We start from the raw sequence: 26,902 nt of genomic DNA, 5'->3' as shown, positions 1-26,902 counted from the left end.
TTGTAACAAGTACATTTTGAAATAGCAAAAACTGCACTGATGTGCCTTGTACTCCAAGCCCCTCATTTGTCATCATCAAAAATGAATTGATCCCAGGTGGTCAATGGAAACCTCTTGAACTACTTTCTTCGAAACGAGCAGAATTATATTTTGTAATGGACCAGTAAACAAGGCAAAAATTGAAGCGTTCTGATACATGGCTTTTAACCAAAACACGTTAAACACAACTTGCACAAAGGGACTTACTGAAATCAACTCCAAACTAAGATAACAACGTTTTTAGTTTACATTGGTTACAAGAATTTTGAATTCCCTGCTCACAAGAAAAACAATGGTCTACTTGAATCAAATCACACATACCACAACAGTTTCGGCAGGCTTCTTAATCAAGCCATGTTCCTTCCTGCCTTGTATTGTTCTAGGTGTTAACTACGTGCGACAGCTGAGCCGAAGATCCAAAATCAAGGTTGCCATCTTTTCATACCGCAGAGACTGTTACAGTAACCCTTACGGCGCAATTTGTCTCAACTAGACTTGAATTTTTCCATGAGCGCAAGGTTTGAATTCACGCATCAAAAAATGTTAAACAGATCAATTAGAGTTAGTTTCATCAATTTCTGTTGCGTGAATCGTGTTCTAGGTAAAATTCTTGTTATGACATGTATCAGAATGTGTTAATTTGTACCTTCTAAACCGGTCCATTAGTGGACTTGCGGCAAATTATGGATTTACTGATTTTCAACTTAGCATGGCAGCATACCACTGTGACCGCCCCCTCTTGATCCGCCAATGCTTCAAGTTCTGAAAAGCTCAAAAAGTTAACAATTAAAACTATTGTCAATTTTCAGTTCAATATAGGACGATTGAAGCTAACGGGTTTAAAGTTACCCAGCAGGGTTAAGTGTGATCAAAATCAACACAATTTCAATTGCATTTTCCTCAATAAATAGTACCTTGTAGAGCCACCCTTCTACAAAATGCTCTTCAATTTTTACTCACCTCCTCCCATCCAAAAAAAAAATCGAATTTGGGAAACACAAATTAAATAAAATTGCATAATTTTTTGACATATAATTTAACATTAACAATATTATATGATACCTCAATAATAAAATTTAACAAATCAAAAATACATCATCAACATCTCATAGAATGATCCAACAAGGACAGTGATAGGTGACATTGCTATGGAATGAACTTGGGGAAAATAATTATGTGTTGTCATCGTGGCTTGGAGCATGGAGAGATTTTTTTTCAATGAACATAAGAATTACATACTAATACTACAGCACAAGAGTTGTTGAAAAAATATAATTAATCTCGTTCATAACATAGTCATTTTAAATCAAGTGAAATCAGCCGCTCATAAGCATTATGGTAAATAGGTTTAGCATCTTACGACTTTAGGTTCCAAACTATTGAAATTTTTTCTTTGATCTTTTGTTTGAGATTAACTGCTAAGGCTTGTGGAGAAAAGCTACTGGTTTTTAAGGGAACCAGGGGCTGGACAAAACAGCAAAAAAAAAAACAACATCTCTGAACTTTCCTGCGTTTAGTATTTGGTCTGGCCTATTTGACTGGCTTAGAGGTGACCAATTTCAAATAAGATGCAGTTTACAGCGATAAAAAATTTAAGCACAGCTGATTGGCATGGTGCAAAAAGATGAATGCTGTAATAGATTTTTGTAGTTGTTCCCAACACACCCTGTCAATTGTAAAGTTGAGTTGAGGCTAATAAGAATGAAAATATTACAACTATTAAAACAGCAACTCTTGAAGAAGTCTCTATCAGTTGAAAGATGCTACTACAGATTTTCAAATTAACCTACTTTAGAGAACTTTCTTATGGAAAAGACTAAAATAGAATTTAGACAAAATATACTCGAAATGGGGAATGGTAAATTGTTTGAGTTCCAACCAATTCATAAACTAACAAAATTGTTTATGCATGTACTTAAATTAAGCATGCATTGGAGAGACATTTACGATGTTTTCAGAGGCTTTAATTACACCCTCATGCCACTGTTTAATTACAGCTAAAGCGAATTTTAGCTCATGCTTCATGGATGACTTTACTTTAAGACAACAAATCTGGAAAATTTACGTTCAATAAATGAGTTGAGAAAGTGCCACCATCATACTTTTTTAATACATAACTAGTTGCCAAGATATCAGCATGAGTCCCTTTTGAGGAAAAATCATTCTCAAGAAAGAATTAAAAGGGCACCAGAATTGACTGACACCAAATAACAGCAGCATTTGTTCCTCTCCACTATTGGGATCCAACTTCTTCCAGATAATCTTATGATATTTTACCTAAAAATAAGAAGAGAAGAGAAATAGTTAGAACTCATTCAACAGAAGTTGCTTCAAAAGCAAAAAATTAGGATACCTGTAGCGACCCTGCATGGGGAACCAAAGGTATTCTGACCTGGCTAAATTCAATTATTATTCAATATTATATTCTTTGCGACTTTCTAAGCGCAATGAATTTTTGAACTTAAAATTTCAATATGCCAAGGTCGAGACACGCGGGGCTGAAAAAATAATTTTTTGGCCTTTTCACAAGTGTTTTCCAATGGAGCTGAGGAATTCCTGGTTTAGGTGTAAAGAGGATACGCCTCACTCTGTTATCATTCGGAAAATTTGACTATTTTGTCTATCTTATCTTCCTGACCAGCAAGGAAACAAAAGCTCTCCTTGAAGACCAGTCGGATGTTTCATCATATCTACTTAATATTGCAAGAAAAAATACAGAAAAATTCACTGTTTGGCCCTGCTTTTCTCGAGCCTGGTACATAGAAGGTTTGAGTTTGAGAGCTTGATGGCGAGATGTTATTCGAGAATCCTTATACGAAGGATCTCGATCTTTAAAAATCAACTATATTATTAGATCTGGAATAATCTTTTTTATTGTTTCAGAAGTTTGACTACTTATTTCATTCTTTTGAATGTATTTTTACTATAGATTAAGTCCAGATATAAGAACAGGATCAATTAGACCTCCTCACAAAATTATTCAAATGAGATTTATAGATATTCCCCTATAAAATACTCTGATCTTATTGATATCGGGATTTTTTGATGGTGAGACGGTGCCCAAGAGGTCGTAAGGAATATTATATCAAAAAACAGAATTTAGCAGATGCTGAGGTACTTGGTTTTCTAGATAGGAGCCCTTTTGACACTGAATTTGGGAGTCAATGTTGAGGTTCTGTTTTGTTCCATTTAGTTTTAGTTGTAAAGACATAACGACGGTGAAAGTCGGCAATCTCATAACTTGATTTGCGACGTCGCAGACTTACTGTCATACTTTATTTTTTAAACGGAACTACTCAACGGCAATTCCTTAAAACTGCCGTGATTTTTCTTCTCTGTGCAAAGAGAATTCTGCAAAAACTTTAAGGAATGATGTCAATTTGTTCTCCTTTAAAAAAATAGCATAGAGGCTGAGATTTTCAGACACCGCAAACGAGATATGTGATTGCGGACTTACGCCGTTGATAAGCTTTGAATTGAGTATCGACACCAATACTGACTTTGATGGATCTATACCTCTAGAAGAAAATCAAAGGAAATTAGTGAATGTCTTCACAAAATAATCGATTGATTAATAGAATTGCTTCACCACTTTTGAGGCAGGGAAGTAGATAGCATTTTAAGAGCTCTGAAAAATTTCTTGCAACGTAGGAATAAATGCAAGAACCTAAAAACCTCATTTGAGCTGCATACTCATTTTGAATAAAGATCTATGAAAACAAACTAAAATAGAGGAGAAAGAGGCTAAAAAATATTTACTGGAGGAGAGGAACCTCGAGAAAACATAAGGTCAATTTCAAGAATTTAGGAAAAAACCTGAGGAACTCAGCTGCTCTGTGCCCCTGCCTGCCTTTACTGAATCATTGTCCTCTTCTGCCGTGCTAAGGAAGAACGCAGTATGAACATTCCAGAGTTGCCAAATTTACTTCGATAGAATTATTATTTTTGAGGAATGTTATGAATAGTTTTCCTTTCAATTTTCAGAACCTGTAGATGCAATTACGAATATTATCTGAAAAAATTGGGAGAAAAATTGTCATAAGTTTACCAGAAAATTCGGATTTAATGAAAGGAAATTTGGCAACGCCTGAAGGTTTATGCAGCGTTCTTCCTTAGCACGGCTGTCTTGATGTGTGAGACTACCAATAATTACTAATTAGCCATTAATTCTTCAAGTTCAAAATCCACAACCATCGAGAAGATAATTATTGCATATTACAAGCTGGCCATCAAAATTACTATTTCAGGCTAGATTGCCGATTAGCTTTGTCAAATCCGTGCTTCCCTCCTTGATCACAATTCAAAGTGTTAAATGGGTCAGTTGCGCTAGTCTCAGAATTGTATTTTGATGACATCAGATTACAGATCAGCAAAAAATGACAAGATCTGTCTAAAACCCAAGTTTTCTTGTCCGATACCAGCGGAGATATTCCTCTTCAAATAGCATGGCGTATGACGTCATCCATCACAGTAGTGCATACTATAGTTTCTTCCACCTTGGTTTCATCTATGATTTAAGTAGAGCTACCAATACAAATGTGTACATCACTAATTGATGAATCAAAGGTGGACGGGACCATGGTGTAAGCTACCGCAGTGGATGACATCATACACTGTGTTTTTAAAAGGGCAATATTTCCATTAATACTGGATGGAAAAACTAAGCATCTGGACATAACTGATTCCTTTTTGCTAATCTATGAGCTGAAACCATCAAAATGCACTCCTGTGACCAGCGCAACTGACCCATTACAAAGGATTCACCTCAATTAGAAATTTTAAATGATGCAATACAAAAAGTCAGCATCATTGACTCATTGTTAAGAGTCAGGGTAATACTTCTGGTAACAAGTCTTCGTTGAAGGCACCAAAATCCATACTCCTAATTAGCAGGCTTTTAGCTAATACAGGTCAATGGACTGCCACATCAGTAAATTTACCCACGTCTATTGATAATAATAGGCAGGAAAAATCTCAGTGTTTAATATGACCGCAGCAAATGATGATCTTCAGATACAAGATTTGATTAATTTCTGAAGCAGTCAAGCTACATAGAGGTCTTACCAGCGAGTACTCCAGCTGCAGATTTTGCTGTAGTAGTTGTTGATCCTTGCTCTTTTTCCAGCTGGCGTCCTAGATACTCCCTGAAATAAAACACAAATAAAAAATTAACGACATAATTAATTAAGAAAATTTTACTCCTCAAGTGTGTACAACAGGTATAATCCTATACTCCAGTAGCAAAATATTTATATTCGCACGCAATAATCATTTACCATTAACATGGATCTACTGGAAAACTAATACAGTGCTCTCTGTAGTGGATCTCAAGGGACTCGAAGATTCATCTGGTACAGAGAGACACCTACTGGACAGAGAGGGTAATACATGTATTTAATACAGGAAAAGGCGGGTGAATTTATCCTTTGCGGAGTTTTCTCTTACAAAGAAAGAGAATTACAGAAGATTGGGCAAAAAAAGAAAAAGGAAAATAGTTGATATGATTGGCAGGTTCTATACCCCACAATTAGCTTAGGTACATCTCTTTTGTTAAGGTGTGCATTATGACATGCTCAGTATCCATGCAGCTTTCTTGTGATCACCTGCAAGTGTTTATGATTCAAAATGAAAGAAAAAGGAGAGAATAAGAGGGGCCGAAATGATTGAAGGACTGGTCAACATTAAAAGTTGGCTTGCTGGGCATTAAACAACGGGTTAAGGGTTTAAAGTTCTGCACTCAAAGAACACAGAGATGTTCCTTCAAAGAGAAAACTAATAATTGGCTTTAGTTGTTGAGACAATACGGCCACCGCAAATATGAAGTATTTCCTCAAATAGGCACTGGGATCACTATGAATTAATCATTTCCCGAAGCATCGCCATCACTCTCCAGATCACTAAAATGTTGGTGAAGGCCGCTCACAGGACTAATAAAGAGGAGTGGGAAAAGAGAGAAATGCGAAGATTTGAATAGATAAGGAAGAGCACAAAGTTTTCAGTGAAAGGTGCGTGTTTGAAACTTTGATTTTTGATTGAAAAAGATTTGAAACATAGTTGCCAGGTTGTCTCAACATACTATCCTCTTGCTGAGGTTTTCAAAATAACATTGATCTGAAACAAATTGCTTCAAAGGTTTATAAAATGTTTTATTTTTTCAACACCTAAAGATGTTAGCCAATTGGTAGAGGGGTGACGACTGTCACGGTTCTAGTGCAGACTCCATTTGCTGTATCTAAAGTTACAATTCTGACCAATCTATCTAATCCAGCTGACACTTAGCAATTTCTACTACTTACCAGCAGATAGATGGTAAAAATCTGTCATTCACCGTCACTTCTGTCATTGGTCAAAATTAAATGTAATATGACAATATTTCCGGAAAATTGATCAAAATATAAAGTTGAGAACTTTTTTGAGAGAGAAAAAATAGCCAGATGTTATGGTACTAAAAATCAGATACAAACATTTTTTAGGGAAACTACTTAGAATAAACCTCAATTTTGAATAAATTTCTGGTTTTGTTTAGTTATGGTAACATTGGAATACTACTGTATCATCAGGAATTGTTTAAAAATTTTGGAATGATAACGGAATTTCAGAGCGTTGATAAGATTTGGGAACTTCCAACTCAAAACCTGGTCCGCCTCAAAACCAACTAAGTTGTCATTCATCAAACAGTTAGAATGTCAGCGCATGTAAATCAAAACTTCTCAGAAGAATTGTTTTTAAATCTTGATTTAATTTAAAAATTGTCAATTGTTACTTACTGTTTGCCTCGCTGATAGTGACGGCCATATTCACCAACATCAAAGGATGCAATGCTGAGCACCAAAGCATCCTCAGAAGTATCAAGTATATAGACCAGACAGCGAAGAAGCTCATAGTTGTGCTCATTCAAACGTGCTGCATTTTCTCCCCAGAACTGAGCAGACCGGTGGACTGGAGACCACTCTAGTCGCCCACATTTTACTTCAGTGGCATCAAAAGAACTATAAGTAAAAATGAAAAAAATTATTTCAAATTACAGTATTTACTTTCTTGATAATAAATACCACACTCACTACAGACAATGGTCTTCCAAAAATAAACCGTGAATTATCACTCTTTTAGGTGGAGAAAATGTCATTAAGAGACTTTGTACTTCAATTTAATGATATATGAGCTACTCTACTATACTAAGGAGAAACATCGTATGAATATTCGAGAGTTGCCAAACTTCCTCCGATTAAATGTTCATATTTGAGAAGATTTATGAATATTATCTCTTAAAATTTGCGGCTAACTAAGGTCCGATTGTGGATTAATTTCTCTGAAAAATTGGAGAAAAAATATTCACATATTTTTTTGTATTCTATTAAAGGAGCTTTGGCAATGGCTGATGGCTCATACAGCATTCTTCTTTAAAACAGAAGTATTTTTTGCCTCCATTCTTAACAGATGATAACTTCAGAATAACCTGTTGAACATTTTACAATGCAAGTTGGTTGATCTAAATCATGTTTCAACAGATTATTCACCAATTTCATGAATCATCATTAGGCAAAAAGTAATTAATGATTCCCAAAATGACTTTTACTCTATGGGAGGATGAAGAGTGCAGCGTCTCTAAAAATGTTGTCTAGGCCTAGCTTTACTGACCGTTGTTATACACATGGGTTACCAAACCGGACTTTTTTGAACCCACATTTAAAATACATAAATTTTACAGGCTATACTACAGTTGTTAATTTTTTCGGAGGTGCTTCACCACAGGAATACACTTCTCCCCACCCATAGTTCTCCTGCAAGATGTGGTGTATGCAACCACTGGGGAGAAAGACCAGTAAATACACCCACTCACTTGAAGAATGTCGAGTACTTTAGTAGGAGAGAAAATAGAGTTACCACATACCTTAAATCTTGAACGGATGCCTGCAATTTTTTGTTGAGAAACTGAATATCTTCTACAATGTCTTCATCATCGAATTTGCGTTCTCTGTACCATTGCGATACAATGTTCGTTTGCAATGTTCGGCTCTTCTGGTTTTATGATTAAGTTCTAAAAAGCGAATAAAACAAGAAAAAAAAGAAATTATTTATCATCTCTGAACAGGAAAACACACTTTAAAGTTGTTTAGGGATTATTGTTTGTTCTTTGAAAAACAATGAGTTGACACTTTAGATTTTTGGAAATTTTTTATTGGGGGAAGGAGGGGGGGGGGGGCGGTTGTTCATCTTTCACCAAGTTGAGGGGTATCTCAAAAGTCATGTCACCAACCTTCGCAAATAAAGCCAGCGAATGTGGATTATGGGAGCTTGAAAATCACCTCATTGGCTTTGAAATACTAATTGGTTGAGCTCTTCAGGTCAGAAACTTTCTGATTTATGGCAACTTTTAGGTAACATCCGTATACAGAAATTTTCTGTTACTTGTAACATCTGGAGGTAGAGTTTCCCAGTTTATTGATTATACTTTCCTGGATACCTTGTAAGAAAAAATAAGAGAGTCAATCAAAACACTGCATGAGACCGACCGATCATTTGCAATAACATACTAATGTAAAAATTTCCTGACTATATGATGACAATCGATGTGAGACCAATCCAGAATCATCCTATTATGGAATGACCCCAACTAACCCTAACTTGGCTAATTCCATCCAATTGACAGGCGATTCCGTTTTGAAAGGGGTAGGAGGAGAGACAGGAGCACAAGAGCAAAACTCGAATCAACGAGCTCTTTCCCTCTTGTTTTTACTTCCTCAAATTCTTACATTTGAGAGGCGAGGGAAAGAAATACAGATTACTTTCCACCTTACATTGACACAAACAATCCATATCTGAACTTCTGCCGATTTTCACAAAGAGGTATATGCATTTCCCATAAGAATTGGACCCAGAACGGAATCTTGTCATACCCTCACCTTTTGTAAAGGAAGGTTACAGAAGTTAAAAAATGGCGGAGTTTTTGATCCAGCCTCCCGCGGAGAGGGGGTTACAGAGAAATCAACTTATGGGCATAACTTTTGAACGGTTGCAGATATCGAATCGTTGCAGAATCGGTTTTAATGGCAATCAGGAGTTGCAGAGCGCTATACTGCCGTGCAACGCAAAAACGCCATTTTACATTTTTTATAGCAGAAAAACTTGTATACCTTGGGAAAATGTTTTCACAAAATTCTGTCGCAAATACTATCTAGAACTTAACCTGAAAAGGACTACGTGCAAAACGGGCCATTTGGGGCTCGGGGCCGATACCTTTGAGACTTTTCCTATTCATTCACCTAACAATGCCCCGTCTTTTCCCAAAGTTTCAAGCCCCCCAAAAATTTTGGAGAGACGCGGCGGGAGGTCAAAGTTAAAAACCGGCAAAATTTTCGCGAATTTATTACTCGAAAACCAAGAAGTTTTGGAAAACGCGGTTTAAACGAGCGTATTTAGCGTGACGAGAGCTTTCAGAAAATGTATAACATCATAGGGTTTTGTCAACTTCAGCTCGAGTTATCGCCTCCGAAACGCCGGAACGCTCAAAAAAGACCCCTTATTTTTTCACGTTTGGGCCGATTTAAAAAAAAGCCATTTTTTTATTTTGATGAAAAACTGATATGTTGTTCCTGACTCTCTGTAGCCCCTCTGGCTCTTTACCGCATGCTGGGGAAATGTTTTGGTCGCGAGTTATAAGAGCGGAAAGGAGCGAAGGTCGGGAAAATCGGCTATTTTAAACTGCGCGCGGCGACGGATCAGGAGACATGTGGCAACAATGCGAGGTCGCCAGAGGAGTGTGATTCGCCGAACTGAGTGGGAGGGGACGTTTTCCTCCGATCAACGCCGCGCGCGCAGTTTAAAATAGCCGATTTTTCCGACCTTCGCTCCTTTCCGCTCTTATAACTCGCGACCAAAACATTTCCCCAGCATGCGGTAAAGAGCCAGAGAGGCTACAGAGAATCAGGGACAACATATCAGTTTTTCATCAAAATGAAAAAATGGCTTTTTTTTAAATCGGCCCAAACGTGAAAAAATAAGGGGTCTTTTTTGAGCGTTCCGGCGCTTCGGAGGCGATAACTCGAGCTGAAGTTGACAAAACCCATGATGTTATACATTTTCTGAAAGCTCTCGTCACGCTGAATACGCTCGTTTAAACCGCGTTTTCCAAAACTTCTTGGTTTTCGAGTAAAAAATTCGCGAAAATTTTGCCGGTTTTTAACTTTGACCCCCTGCCGCGTCTCCCCAAAATTTTTGGGGGGCTTGAAACTTTGGGGAAAGATGAGGCATTGTTACGTGAATGAATAGGGAAAGTCTCAAAGGTATCGGCCTCGAGCCCCAAATGGCCCATTTTGCACGTAGTCCTTTGCGGTGCATGTGGGAATTTTTACTTCATAAAGTGTTAAGTTCCAAAAAACAAGAGGAAAAATCTTGATGGATTTAAGGCGTTTTTGCTTAGCACGGTAGTATAGTACAGGCGTGATATAGATATACTTGTTCAAACTATTTGTAAATTAACCAAAGATGATGTCAGTGTTACAACCAAGATTTTGAAATTTTTTGCTTCCATTAAGTTAAGAATCTAAATTTTTTTATTTTCACTCACCCTTCATGTTTTCTGTAAAAACATTAATAGCCTGTGATGCTGAATGACTCTACTTAAATTAACTAATTAACTATCTGCAATCACTTTTAAAATATGATCAAGCAGGGTCATTCCATATAGAACCTACCAGCCATGCAATCGCCAGACTCGGATTTTGATGATAAATTTTTTTCTTGATCAGACCACAAAATAATGAACTTCTGCAAAATATTAGGTCTCGAATCGAAAAACTCACTGAGATATGAATTTTTGAAGTTTTAAGAATTTTCAAGAAAGTGACGTTTCGAACTTTCGAGAAAGAGAGGGTCATCTTTCCCAATAAAATTCACACCGGACCCATTTTTCGTCGGATTGAAGTGAAAATTTGACACAATGTCAATGAAAGTATGTAGATTTGAGAAAAAAATGCATGAAATGTTCGACTTCACTCATTGATGTGCTGCGGTTGATTGTTCGTTGTGATTTTGTCTGATTTTGGCGACAAAACCTTCCCCTCTTCAAATGCCCATAACTTTTGAGCTGCAAGTTATTTTTTGCTCTACTTTTTTTTAAAATGCTCCTAAGAGTATTAGAAAGACGCCTAAAGAACAATTCTGATGGTGTTTTGGGCTTTAGTATCTCTTTTTTTCACTTTTGTCCAAAAAAGGCGTAAAAAACTGAAAATAACACCAAAATTGTTCCGATAATTGACCATTACCCTGAAAAGTCAACTCAAAAATCGCTCATTTTTTGCCTGAATGGTCCTCACTGTGTGTACAATATGTTTGAAAAATAAAATCAATGGTATTTTGGGTTTAAATATCTTTTACTTCGAGTTTTTGCCCAAAAAAGGCCTGCAAAACTGAAAAACACTGAAATTACGCCAATTATTGGCTCCAACTTTGGAGTAGCAACTCAAAGATTGCTCACATTTTTACTGAATGGTTTAAACTGCATGTGAAATGCGTCTGGGGAATAAAAGTGATGGTATGTTCGGTTTCCACAACCCTTCTCCCACCAATTTTACTCAAGGGAGGCTCGCTTAACTGAAAAAAGCGCTAGGAAAATCTCATTAACCGACCATTGCATTAAAAAAGCAATTGATTGGGGGCCCAGATTTTTCACCAAAAGACTCTTGTCGTATGGGAAGCATACTAACTTGAGAAGTGAATATAGTGTATTCTTGGTTGTAGTAGTTTTCTCCTTCACTCCTATCTTTAAGATCGGTATTTAAAGGAAGGAAATAAAACTGCAGGTATCCCTTAACTGGTGGGCATCCCTATTCACATTTAAATGTGATTTACTGACTCTTGGATGGAATCATTATGAAGTTAATAACTTACAAATGTATTCTAAAATTAAAATATAAGGACAAGATAAAAAGTGCCAATAGGAATTATCAGCATAAGGTGAATCTAGGGTTCGATTAGGGATAATTCAAGATTAGAGATAGGGCCACCAGTCACCACTGAGAATTTCACTTTTCTTCAACGATTACTGAAATAATATTCCTCGAATTACAAAAGGCAGATCCACAAGATATAGATTAATCTTTACTTGATTTTTTGAGCCAAAAATATTGGCAATTAGAATTACAAGCGCAGAGAAAGTACGGCTGAAACTTTCAGCTCAGAGGCAGCCGCCGAGCGCGCAACGGAATCCCTGACGTTCTGTCTCTCTCTCTCCCATTGCCGCAATGGGAATTACTTTCCGCTGTAGTTGAGACTTTTTTTTGGGAATTTTGAGAAGATTTTTTTACTGAGTGTTCCTCAAGTATGTTGCCATATCTCCTGGATCTCTAATCTTGAATAAGTATTACTGTTTTTATTATTTTGGCAAATATATGCTGATATTCTGAGCAGCGCGACGTAGCGGCCAAATCGCGAAGTTCCAAGCCTGGATTCACCTTAAATTGTTAAAAATTGAGGAAGGTTATTCATGCTGACTAGAATTGAAGTATTGTAATTATTTTTTTTTTGAAAAATCGAGTTACCTATTTATTTCCTCAACATCTCAAGCAAGGGTTTCACTCTTAAAGGAGGAGAAAAATATGTACAAAAATCATGTATTTAGATATTTTGCGATAAAAAAATAGAATATTACCAATGAAGTGACTGTAAGGTTTGCCCTTGATTCATTCAATTCAGAACTTAGTTGCTTTAATTGGTAGGTTGCAATTTGTAGCATTTTTTTGGTACCAAAAGAGTGAGCAGTGATGATAACTTGTCTCTCATTTTCCACTTTTCGAAATAGGAACAACATTATACCCAAAAAGTTATGCTAGAAATCTCAACAAATTCGTATGTTGCGTGTGTGCATGATAGGTATTGGTTCTTTGGGCTTGCTCTATCCAAATCGAAGGAAGAAAACGACTTTGAGATTTTATTTACGTATCCGTCCGCGTCCGTGTAAATTGAAAAGTTTTTTGAAGTAAATTTAATGCTTCAAGTTGAAAAAGCAACTAAGTTCTGAACTGAGTGAACCAAGAGCAAACCTTAGATTTTTAATTTCAGAATACATTTGAAAGTTATTACCCTCATAATGATGCCATTCAGGAGTCAGTAAATCACATTTAAATGTGAATAGGGATGCCCACCAGTTAAGGGATACCTGCAGTTTTATTTCCTTCCTTTAAATACCGATCTTAAAGATAGGAGTGAAGGAGAAAACTACTACAACCAAGAATACACTATATTCACTTCTCAAGTTAGTATGCTTCCCATACGACAAGAGTCTTTTGGTGAAAAATCTGGGCCCCCAATCAATTGCTTTTTTAATGCAATGGTCGGTTAATGAGATTTTCCTAGCGCTTTTTTCAGTTAAGCGAGCCTCTCTTGAGTAAAATTGGTGGAAGAAGGGTTGTGGAAACCGAACATACCATCACTTTTATTCCCCAGACGCATTTCACATGCAGTTAGAACCATTCAGTAAAAATGTGAGCAATCTTTGAGTCGCTACTCCAAAGTTGGGGCCAATAATTGGCGTACTTTCAGTGTTTTTCAGTTTTGCGGGCCTTTTTTGGGCAAAAACTCGAAGTAAAAGATACAGGGTGTTTCAGACCACCCGTACCAGGCCTTTTTCTCGGTTGGTATAGGTCGTACGAAGTCGGAGACCGCGGAGTTGAATAGGGAATTGACCCCAAGGAATCCGAATTTCGTGGTCCCGAAACCCCCCCACCCTCCCTTGGGGGGTAAAGGGGGGGTCACGATGCTGAAAGTCACGGTTCCCGACCGAATTGCGGATAGATCGCATCAGAATTGAAAAGCACGGAAAATTTCACGTGGAATTGACCCCTTAAAATCCAAAATCGGACCATCCAAGGCCCAAATTTGATCCCCTAAAGAGGGGGACAGTACCCCCCTCCATAATTTCTCTTTGGTCTCAAAATTGACGTAAATTCTCCAGAAAAAGACGGTTTCCCAGGTAATCGACCTCGAGAAATCCAAATTTCATGATCCCGAAGATCCTCTAGCTCCCCTTGGGGGGTAAACGGGGGGCCCAATTTTAAATATCGGGGCTCCTTTCCGAATCGCAAATTGATTGCATCCAAATTGAGGAGCAGAACACATTTACATCTTAAATGACTCCTAAGAGTTCTAATTGACCCCCCCTGAACGGCAGAAAGTAACCCCCGAGGAAGGGGGCCTCGCCCCCGCCAAAAATTTCTCAGGATTCCTCTTTGGTCGCAAAATTGACGTCGATTCTCCAGAAAAAGATGGTTTCTCATGTAATCGACCCCGAGGAGCTCAGGGAACATGAAATTTAGAGTCCTCGGGGTCGATTACATGAGAAACCATCTTTTTCTGGAGAATCGACGTCAATTTTGCGACCAAAGAGGAACCCTGAGAAATTTTTGGCGGGGGCGAGGCCCTCTTCCTCAGGGGTTACTTTCTGCCGTTCAGGGGGGTCAATTAGCACTCTTAGGAGTCACTTAAGATGTAAATGTGTTCTGCTCCTCAATTTGGATGCAATCAATTTGCGATTCGGAAAGGAGCCCCGATATTTAAAATTGGGCCCCCCGTTTACCCCCCAAGGGGAGCTAGAGGATCTTCGGGATCATGAAATTTGGATTTCTCGAGGTCGATTACCTGGGAAACCGTCTTTTTCTGGAGAATTTACGTCAATTTTGAGACCAAAGAGAAATTATGGAGGGGGGTACTGTCCCCCTCTTTAGGGGATCAAATTTGGGCCTTGGATGGTCCGATTTTGGATTTTAAGGGGTCAATTCCACGTGAAATTTTCCGTGCTTTTCAATTCTGATGCGATCTATCCGCAATTCGGTCGGGAACCGTGACTTTCAGCATCGTGACCCCCCTTTACCCCCCAAGGGAGGGTGGGGGGGTTTCGGGACCACGAAATTCGGATTCCTTGGGGTCAATTCCCTATTCAACTCCGCGGTCTCCGACTTCGTACGACCTATACCAACCGAGAAAAAGGCCTGGTACGGGTGGTCTGAAACACCCTGTATTTAAACCCAAAATACCAATGATTTTATTTTTCAAACATATTGTACACACAGTAAGGACCATTCAGGCAAAAACTGAGCGATTTATGAGTTGCTACTCCAAAGTTGGAGCCAATAATTGGCGTAATTTCAGTGTTTTTCAACTTCGCGGGCCTTTTTTGGGCAAAAACTCGAAGTAAAAGATATTTAAAACCCAAAATACCATTGATTTTATTTTTCAAACATATTGTACACACAGTAAGGACCATTCAGGCAAAAAATGAGCGATTTTTGAGTTGACTTTTCAGGGTAATGGTCAATTATCGGAATAATTTTGGTGTTATTTTCAGTTTTATACGCCTTTTTTGGACAAAAGTGAAAAAAAAAAGATACTAAAGCCCAAAACACCATCAGAATTGTTCTTTAGGCGTCTTTCTAATACTCTTAGGAGCATTTTAAAAAAAATTAGAGCAAAAAATAACTTGCAGCTCAAAAGTTATGGGCATTTGAAGAGGGGAAGGTTTTGTCGCCAAAATCAGACAAAATCACAACGAACAATCAACCGCAGCACATCAATGAGTGAAGTCGAACATTTCATGCATTTTTTTCTCAAATCTACATACTTTCATTGACATTGTGTCAAATTTTCACTTCAATCCGACGAAAAATGGGCCCGGTGTGAATTTTATTGGGAAAGATGACCCTCTCTTTCTCGGAAGTTCGAAACGTCACTTTCTTGAAAATTCTTAAAACTTCAAAAATTCATATCTCAGTGAGTTTTTCGATTTGAGACCCAATATTTTGCAGAAGTTCATTATTTTGTGGTCTGATCAAGAAAAAAATTCATCATCAAAATCCGAGTCTGGCGGTTGCATGGCTGGTAGGTTCTATATGGAATGACTCAGCAGGCATCAATGCTTTGAATGCACCCTGTGCGCAAGTGTGTAGGGCCGGCATAAAAGAATGGATGGGTATAAAAACCAACTTACCCTGAATACAGCCAAGATGATGCGGGTAACTTTTTCTGTCACAAAGTCACTGAGAATATCTCCTAGGATTGGAATGACGCCTAATCTGTGAAATTTAAGAGCAACCAGAATTATGTTAGAGTGAAGGAAAAAGAATAGAGGTAGATTCATTTTCTTTTTGTCTGCTCTTACTACGCATGAACTTTTCTCTCAACCAGACTACACACTCAAATCATTTCTTTATTAATCTCTTAATATTGGACTGACAGAGAACATTTTCCTCACTGTATACAGCCTTGGAAAGTTCTAAACTTAGTAACAATGTCATATAGGCAGCAATTTGTTTAATGCATTGAAATTATACTAATTAGTAACATATTAAACATTCATCCATATTCGAGGGAAGGGTTTCTGATTCTTAATGAACCGCTTCCGCCTTTGAACTTGTTCTTTTTCAACTGGTCTTCTAACCTGATATTTGAGTTGGAGGTACCATTAGGGTGCGGCTTATTTCTGTCATGGAGGGAAATCGACGAGGTCCGGGTGGGAATCGGTTCTATCTATGAAAATAATAGGCTGTAGACAATTTGAGCCAATGTGAAGCTTTTTTAGAGGATGCTCAAAGGGATCAAAATTGCGGGCAAAATTAGATTGGTTTGAATGGACGGAAAAACGTCTGATTTGCAAAAATGCGTTTTTTGGATCTAAAATTTGCTGAGATGAAGTAAACCTGACCAGCTCTTGAAAGGCATCCAGGGGCCCCTTCGAAACGAGAAAATCACACTTTTGACCCAAGGGTGAGGGTAGGGGGGATCACTCGAGTGCAAGATAAAAAGTATACACCAATTTCGTTCTGGGCTCGAGAAATAGTATGGGAGGCTAAATTGTAAAGGGCCAAGTATAGTTCTCAAGGGCTAAAACAACCATTGTACATTATTTCTCATCAAGTTGTGAGATACATTTGCCTCTTCAACTTTGGAACACTTATTTTAAGTTCGATCTGAAAGTCTCAAAATCGATCACATAGCTATGGGCGCGGCACCTCAAAACCAGCTACGCCATGATCCTGCTGTCCCAACTCTTGTTTCAAAAGTGTGATTTTCTCGTTCCAAATAAGCCCCTGGATGCCTCTCTAAGAGCTGAACAGGTTTTCTTCATTTCAGCGCATTTTAGATCCAAAAATGTATTTTCGCAGATCAGGCGTTTTTTTGCCCATTCAAACCAATGTAATTTTGCCCATAGTTTTAATCCCTTTGAGCATCATCTAAAAAAGCTTCAAATTGGCTCAAATTTTATACAGCCTATTATTTTCATAGATAGAACCGATTGCCACCCAGACCTCGTCAATTTACCTACATGACAGAAATAAGCCGCACCCTAAGGTACCATGAGCATACTAGAATTCAAGAAATTTAAAACATTCATGGCATGATAAGGCTATCTGACTTGATATTTCAACAATTTAAAAACAGAATTCCTCTTCAACAGACAATTAACACTCTTAGACTTCCTCTTATACTCACCTGTTCATTTTTTGAGCAAATTTAGGGTTGAAAGTCAGTAACCAAAGACAGAATATAAGTTGGTACTGAATTTGGAAATTTACTTGTCCAGGGGCAAGGACTTTCAACAATGTTGGAGGCTCTTCAACTTTGATGAAAGCCAAACGATATTTATCGTGACGAAGAACTACTTGCAAGCATCTCCCGACAAAAAGAAGTCCCCTCCTTTAAAAAAGATAACAAATTCAATGAAATCAGTAAACGCATCCTGAAGATGTCAGATCAAGATTGAACTGAGGCCCACAGTAAAGTGGATAGTAACTAGGGCATACTTAGACGAGGAAAGTGTGGATAAAGAAGTTTAAGAAAGGTTCTATCTGTTTCAGGAAGAGATTGGATTTTTTTTTCAAAGTTCAAATTTTAAAAGGTGACTTTTTCAGCAGATTCACTCATTTACTTTCGTTTGAAGAGTTTACTTTGAAAGTCACACTTTTCCAGATCATCACATTTGAGGCTTTGGGTGAAAAACGGAGGAGTCAGAAAATAGCGGTTAGAGAAAACGAAGGATGAATAGTTTAAGACATGATTACTAGAGTACCTGTATAGCGAGAGTAAAGGACAGCTTGCTTCATGGAAGGCTTAAAGCCCAAAAGGGTGCCAGCTCTTTGACACACAACATTTCACTGCCAATTTTCAGATTACAATTCAAACCACAATGGCAAAGAATGTTCATAAATGTGCGTTCTTCGGCAAAAATTAGTAGATTTATGCAAAAACTATGTCAAATACGCTTAATGCAAACAACAGGTTGTGACAATTATAAAAATAAATCGTTCTGGATACATTTAATTCATAGGTTGGTTGCCCTTTTGGGCCATGACTTTGTTAGCGCAGGCATTCGTGAAAGCCTGATGGATTTTCGGAGTTTCACAGCTTTCTATACTCTTGCTATACAGGTACTCTAATGATTACTAGCTATATACTGAAGGTTTTGAGATCATGGGTTTAACAAAAATGACAGATCAAACCCTCATTTAGAGGTTTGTACCATTGCATTTACTGAAAAACAATATTTGACATATTTAAAGTGAGATTTACAAAAGCGCTACGGACGTCGTTTTTCGAGAGAACTACAGGCTACCAAGGAAAGGGAACTAATAAAAGATTATTTTTTGTTAAAAAAAAAAAAAGCATATTCATGTTGAAAAAGTTTATAAGCCACCTCAGTACATGCCTAGAAGTAAAGGAAAAAAATAGGAAGGGCCAGCTCTACTGAGTTCATCAATCGGGACATCATGAATCTTCAGCCTCACATTCACTTTCACCGTCGCTGCTTGTGAAAAGGGTCTCTTCCTCAGCTATAATGGGGTCGTGCATTGAAAAAACCTTAAAAGACCGCAAACTTTTAGCTATGTGGAGAATTTGTACAGAAATTTTGACAGATAACAGCCATGACCTAGATGCTTATTGTCACAGAATCGTAACCTTGCAACAAAAAAAAATCCTGTGACTTGCTCAAATCTTGAAATACAGTCATGAAATTTGGTGCAGTAGTGCCTTATGGTATGCTGTATGGGAACATCAGTTTTCCAGAAGAACGATCTGCGCTCCCCCACACCATTTTTCGACCTAGCTCTTTATTTATTTTATGTTATATCGTAGGAAATTAGCAATCGCAGGAAATAAGCAATCACTAACAATCAGCATCAAGGGATGCAATTTTAAAAAGTGATGTCTTTTTTTTCTCTCTCTTTTCTCGTCGAAAATTTTGCTAAAAAGTAAATCCGCCGGATCATGTGGCGAAGACAAGATGCTTTTGAACTTTTTGCACCTGCAGAAACAGAATTTTGAGGACAACAGATGCATTACTAAATTAATTAGAAGTAAAACATAGCAGAAGATCATTGATCCATTTAACTTACATTTAATTTTACTTGTCCATTCAACCAATTCAGGTAAAAGTGAAATCAGAGCTGTCAAGTAAATTGGCAGATGGGTTCCAACAGGCAATCTTGGCGATTATTCTGGCAGACATATTCACAATGAATCCATCAGATCCATTTAACAGGTTCAAAAACTGACCGCAAACAGGTTCTCTCGCTTCTTAGCACAATACTCAGCAAATATTTCAACTCTTGACCTGTCCTCCTGGATTTTAAAATACAGAAAATGTTATTATTAATTATAATAGAGCACACTTCATATCAACTGAGAAAACCAGTTTTCTAATGCAATACTCAGAATTTGAAATTAATTTCTTGAGCCTGCAACAATTTAGGAGAGATCTTTGACAGGTTTTGAACTAAAATTTAAGAAAAAAAGAACAGAAAAAATATGAGCTGTTTGTCCTACAAAATTATTCCAGTTTCTCATTGACTGACAAAATGATTTTACTTGATGAAAATATTCATAACTCATACCTGCAACAAATCTATGGAGGCCAGTTTGGATAAATTGGTTGCTTTGAAGAGCAACTCATGCTCAGAGATATCCAGTGGCTCTGGCGCCATATTGATATGTTTTTAAATCTGTAAAAAGGAGGAATCTACATTAGAAAGAGGGCAACAAAATTCTTTGGGCTTCTTTTATTCAAGTACCTGCAATATGATGAGCAGGTTTTTAATTGTTATAAAAGCAACCTTCCGAAAATAACACCACTCACTACGAGACTAACCAATTTTTTCCTGACTACTTTTACTTGTATAAACAGTCTATAGCAGATCATATAGCCAGTCGTACAGTGCAAAGAGTGATACAGTAAGATTACCGCTGAAGTTGACACCTTAAACAGGAGTTTAACTCCTCTCAAATAAAGTATACAAAGATACAAAGTATATGGCAAAATTCTTCAGTTCTGGTTGAATTAATTATAGGTCTCTACATTCTCACTCTATTCAATTAAAAACGGAGAGTACACTGTGAACTGAAAATAAATATTCTTGAGTGTTGCTCGATTCAATACCAGAGAAGGTTGACGGTGGAGAGTATATAAAATTGGTCAAAAAACTTCATGCCTTCAAGAGATAGGACAAACTTGCGTAAAACTATCAGAAGTAACTTGAGGTAGAGGTGTCGTCAGCTAAGTTGGCACTTGAATACATATCGTTTGCAGCAACTATAATGTAGTCGTCCAACAGTCATCGAGGATTCACTAAGCTCACAATCAGCTGCCGTTAATCCCCTATTAATTGCTGTTTGACAATTGCATCCCAATAGATGCTAGTAGTAGTAGTGGCAAGTCACATAAAAGCAATATATATCAATTTATTCGCAGTAATAGCATTGAAAGAGGTTACGCCAATGTTATTGTTTGGATCCAATTCGATATAATGGAGAATCCCTATAATGACGATACCACTAATATCGTCTATTGCTTGCAAGTGGAATGTAAACAAGTGCCAACTCAGCTGACTACACCTCTAGAGAGTAGAGTAAACAGGTAATTGTGAAAAATTTAGACTTGAAACAATGGAAACATAACACAGGAGTGGAAGAATGGGCCAGTCGTGCTGGTCTTAGAATCGTGTTATGATACTTTTTTTTACAGATCAACTAAAAATGATAAGATCTGGTCAAACAGCCGTATTACGTTGAATATTAGCCTAGGTATCTCGCCTTGGAAAAGTTGGTTTAGGACATCATCTACCACGGTAGGACGTATCATGTTATGCACTACCGCAGTAAATGATGTCATAAATCGAGTTATTCAAGGCGAGATATCCCGGTTAATATTCAAGGTAGAGAGTTGCTGTTGGGCCAGATCTATTTATTTAGAGCTGATCTACCAGAACCAAGCATCAAAGCATGATTCTGGCACCAGCACAACTGGCCCATTGAATAAAGAAAGAGAAATGATCAGGTAAAACAGAGGTTAAGCTATCGATTCGCAGGGAAGAGATGGTTTAAGTGGGCTTTCAAAATGATGAAATTGGACTCATTATCACAGCATGAGTACATGCAGCCAAACTAACTCTTTCCTTCAGAGATTAAACAGCATGAAAGTGAAAGAAGGAGAGAGTTAGAGGACGTTTAGGGAATGAGGAAGTTACAATTCTTGAGGAGAAAATTTGGGCAGGAGATACCTGGTAGTGGAGTCCGAACCAGGATGATCATTAGGTGTGGCAACAGTATTCACAGTTCTTGCTATTTGCAGGGGATTGGGAAACAAAACCTGCTAAACACTCTTCACTGTGCTCAGAGGTTCCTTCTTAAAAGTTAGCTTCAGTCTCACACACAGGAATCGATTGTTGAAATTCTTATCAGCATGCCCAGGCGTAGGGATCAAGGTCTTTCAGGCGCAAAGCTAACACATTCCTTATCTTGTTCTGGCGTGCCAACAGAGTTTCAAGAACCGGTCTGCATTCATTGATTGACTAGATAAGATAAGAGGAAATAGAGGGATGCCTCTTGGTCCACAGCAGAATCTCCAAGACAAGTCCAGCGACAGACAAAAAGACATATGTTCCGTCACAGGAGTCTGATGACAATTCTGTTATAACATCGTAAGTTATGGGAACTTCACTACGTTCTCATGAAGGAATCAGTACATAGTGTAAGCTTCCGCGATTTAGTTGAAAGAGAGGCGATTGAAAGCAACACCAGAAAAACGACTCATACTCTCATACCTGTAAGGATCCACTCGGAACATCGGCTCCTCCACACTTCCCATGGCTTCTTCTTGATTTTCGTTGGCCCTGTGGTTAAATCTTCGTCTCGCTCTCGAATTGATGAAATACTTCTAAATGAGCAAAGAGGATGACAGTTTTAACGGCTGGTAATTAAATAAATCAAAATTAATTGGGCGATCTGCAGTCCGGCCGAGATTGCGCGGAAAAATGCATGGCATGACCGCCATGTTGAATTTCAAACAGCTGGACGAATGTCGATTATCGTATCGCATGCGATTGTTCGAGTATCGCACTATCGATTCTTTACCATAGCTTCTTACGGGGACACAGCTATAGTCGATCGTTCAAGAAGTTTGGCCAGAAAACCGCCTCAACCACTGGACTCCGTTCTTCTCGAACCGGCTCAGGGTGGAGAAGGCCGCGGCTAGAATTCTTACGATCAGCGACCTTTCTCCTCATTTTACTTCTAAACTTTCAATCTTAGAGGAAAATGTCATAGGACCCGAAATAACGACCGTAAAATTTCCTATCGGTTCATTACACAAAATTTTCGAAAAAATAATTTTCGTGACCAAAAATAAGGGTTTTAAAAAGGGCGCAGGCAAAAATTCTTATGATCAGCGACCTTTCTCCTCATTTTACTTTTAAACTTTCAATCTTAGAGGAAAATGTCATAGGACCCGAAATAACGACCGTAAAATTTCCTATCGGTTCATTACACAAAATTTTCGAAAAAATAATTTTCGTGACCAAAAATAAGGGTTTTAAAAAGGGGCGCAGGCAAAAAATCTTATGATCAGCGACCTTTCTCCCTATTTTACTTTTAAACTTTCAGTCTTAGAGGAAAATGTCATAGGACCCGAAATAACGACCGTAAAATTTTCTATCGGTTCATTACACAAAATTTTCGAAAAAATAATTTTCGTGACCAAAAATAAGGGTTTTAAAAAGGGCCCAGGCAAAAATTCTTATGATCAGCGACCTTTCTCCTTCATTTTACTTTTAAACTTTCAATCTTAGAGGAAAATGTCATAGGACCCATAGTGACGACCGTAAAATTTCCTATCGGTCCATTATACGAAAATTTCGAAAAAGTAATTTCACGAAATCAATTCAAGAAATCACCCCTCATCGGCAGTGACACCGTTCTCGCACCGGCTCGGCTCACGATGGAGCGAAGCGTATTATAATTATTGGGGGTGTTCAAACGAATTCTTGCCGGAACTCTTTCGATATCGTCTCTTTTATTGAAACTGGCGGCAGTACCTGCAGTACCGACAGTGGCAATGATATCGACAACATCCGGCCTTATCGGATTTTTGAGAGCTCGCACTCAATGCATTGTTGCCCCGTGTGTCGGTTTATCAGATTGCCTGGCGCGGCGGCGCGGCGCATGAAATAGATGTACAAATGGCAACAGCTTATTTTCGCCAGCTCCGAAAACTCTGATCGCTATCGGCAAGAGCGCTCTTATCAGGGACGGACTGGCCGGGGTGGCGATGGGGCGATCGCCCCACTTTCATCGGCCAAAAGGGCCGTATTTCGCCGTTTCGAAGAAGCGCCCGAGGGCTTTTTCGGTTCGTCTTCGAGAAAGGGCCCCGAGACTCCTGAAGGACAGGACACTTTATTGCCGATTCGGAGAGCGCCCTGAAGGAGCTTTTTTATGCCGTATCTAAGGGCGTTGCATTTTGAGAGCCCTTTTTTTCTGATTCGAATAAGTCCAAAGGGGTCCTTTTTTGTCATTTCGGAAGAGCCCTGAAGGACTCATTTATTGCCGATTCGAAGAAGACTAGATGGAGCCTTTTTTTCCCGCTTCTAAGGACCTTAAAAGAGCCCCTTTATCTGATTCGAAGGAGTCCTTTTTTGCCGTTTCCAAGGGACCATTTTTTTGCCGATTTGAAGAGGCTTGATGCGGTTTTATACCGCCTCTAAGGACCTTCAAGGCCACCGGGCTCTTTATCGCCGATTCGACAAAAGGGTCCTTTTTGCCGGGGCCCTTTGGTACTGATTCAGAGAGGCCTCGAGGGCGCATTTCTATGCAATTTTGAACTTTGGAGGCCCCTAGTAGGGTACCTTTCCTACCTTCCTCAAGGGATTTCGTAGGGGCCTCCGGCGATTTTTCCCCCCTTTAGCGAAATCCATAATGGGGGCTGTCCGTATAATACGTAACGCAGTTTTTCCGATTTTTTTACCCCCATCCCCCCTCCGTAACGCATCGTAACGCAAGCTCGAACCATCCCCCCCCCTCAACAAAAATAAAAATAAATACGTAACACAAGCCTCGCCCCTCCCCCCTATTTTGGTCAGTTTTTGAAATTAACAAGGAAAAAAAGGTCTTACGGCAAAAAAGAGTAAAACCTTACCATGCACCCAAGTTACCTGTGAGCGAGTATTTTCGAAACTAAAACTTATTAAAACGCGGATTCGATCGCAAATTGGGCAAGAACCACTGACTTATTTGATGTTATTGTACGTAGAAAGAGATTTGACCAAATCTATTGATCACGAGATAATAATCAACTTGATCGCGGCAACCTCAACAGAGTTAAAAAGGCTGTTAATGGCGTAAAAGTGTGTTTCTATTTCCAGTTTAATTAACACAATAATTTTCAAAGTGTCAGATTTTTGTCAATTTTTTGTTTGTATTTTTATTTTCATTTTTATTTTTATTTCGATGGCTAAATTCTGTAAACACGTATCTCGGAATCCGCATCATTAACTCATGAACCCTGAGACTCATAAGGATACACGCAAAACATGAGCATCCTTACGAGTCTGAGGGTTCATGATGCGGATTCCGAGTTGCGTGTTTTCAGAATTTAACCATCGATTTATTCATTCATTACGCGTCATTTAACTAGTAAACGGCACTGATTTTTCTATGAGCAGAGCGAAGAAAGGATCCAATAAAACGTTCAAAAAAAATTAAGACAGTTGTCAATTTTGGCGGCTAAAAAGTACATTTAAAAAAAACAAACGAACAAAAAAATCCGAACTGTGTTTTTTCAGAATGTGTTCTTTTTAGACTGTCACTATTACTATTCTACTTGATTCTATGTATCTTCTGTATACTAATTTAGCTTTGGCACAATTTTTCGTTGGAAGAGGAAAATAAAAGTTGAATTCCAAGTATACAACGGATTCTCATTTTTTCATTCATTTAAGAAAATATACTAAGTTTTGCATTTCTGGTCTCTTTTTGGATAATGTTTCAAAAATAATATTAAAGAATAGGGTCTAAAATAGCGTAAAATTCATTCTAAAAGGGCCTAATTTTCAAAATTTTCCGGGGAGGGCCCCGGACCCCCCTTCTACTGGGGGGCCCCCCCAGATCCCCCTAGGGGCCCGCCCCATACTTAATTTAGGGCCAGTCCGCCCCTGGCTCTCGTAACTTTTTCTTAACGGAACTGTTTCGGTAGTATGAAGGGCCGTTTGTAACTAAAGATACGAATGTTGGCAAATATAAGAAATGGTGTAATATATGAAATATTCAAGATATATATGAAATTTTGAAATATATATACGAAATTGTCGCAATATTCAAGAAATGTGTCAATATTTAGGAAATCGACTCCAAAAAATGTGGCGAAAATTGTGCAATATATAAGAAATCGACTTCACAATATATATGGCGAAATTCGTGCGATATATGTACAGGGTAAGGGTACCTAATCCATAAGTCCTTTCCATCCCCTCTAAATTTTTACCTAATTGAGGCAAAGATTTGAAACTTGGGGGATGTTCTTAGGTTAAAGGGAGCTATACTTTCTGGCCCCCTATAAAGTTATCCGGGGAACCCATTGGGGGGAGAAGGGATGGAAACCAATTATTTTTTCACTTGAGAAGACCCTTTTTGTTGTACCTTGTTCGAAAGAGCATCAAAAAAGGAAACTTTTCGGGTAAACCAGCAAGTCAATATCTCAAAACCGTTTCAAAATGGCGTTCGGTTAAAATTCAAGATGGCCGAAAATTGACACCGATTGTTTGTCAATGGATTTGCGCGAAAATCGGCATCGACGGGTATTTTGTCAGGAGTAAAACGAATTTGAAGTTAGATTTCTAAAAAAAAAAAAAAAAATCGGCCTTTTTGGAATTTTTTTTTCTTTAGAAATCTAACTTCAAATTTGTTAATCTCATGCCAAAATAACCCTAACTCCCAAGTTTCTGAATTTTTGGCCATTTTGGAAATTTGTTGTTTTTTTAGAAAATCTAACTTCAAATTCATTCTTCTCCTATCAATATACCCGTGGATACCGATTTTCCCGCAAATCCATTGACAAACAATCGGTGTCAATTTTCGGCCATCTTGAATTTTAACCGAACGCCATTTTGAAACGGTTTGAGATATTGACGTCTGGTTCACCCGAAAAGTTTCCTTTTTTGATGCTCTTTCGAACAAGGTACAACAAAAGGGGTCTTCTCAATTGAAAAAATAATTGGTTTCCATCCCCCCTCCCCCCTAAGGATTCCCCGGAAAATTTTAGGGAGCCAGAAAGTAGCTCCCTTTGACCTAAGAACATCCCTCAAGTTTCAAATATTTGCCTCAATTAGGTAAAAATTTAGAGGGGATGGAAAGGACTTATGGATCACCCTGTGTATCGCACGAATTTCGCCATATATATTGTGAAGTCGATTTCTTATATATTGACACATTTCTTATATATTGCACGATTTTCGCCATTTTTTGGAGTCGATTTACTATATATTGACACATTTCTTATATATTGCGACAGTTTCGTATATATATTTCAAAATTTCAAATATATTTTGAATAT

The 26,902-nt window shown here is 38.1% G+C and overlaps 1 pseudogene; it reads right to left on the bottom strand.

The window, feature by feature from the left end:
- Nucleotides 1-1,056: 1,056 nt before the first annotated feature.
- LOC109032318 (V-type proton ATPase subunit H-like) lies at nt 1,057-22,342 on the bottom strand (annotated as a pseudogene).
- Nucleotides 22,343-26,902: the final 4,560 nt, after the last annotated feature.

The sequence above is a fragment of the Bemisia tabaci genome, chromosome 7 (assembly GCF_918797505.1).
Source record: "Bemisia tabaci chromosome 7, PGI_BMITA_v3".
Taxonomy (NCBI): domain Eukaryota; kingdom Metazoa; phylum Arthropoda; class Insecta; order Hemiptera; family Aleyrodidae; genus Bemisia; species Bemisia tabaci.
This window is presented reverse-complemented; position numbering and strand designations above follow the sequence as displayed.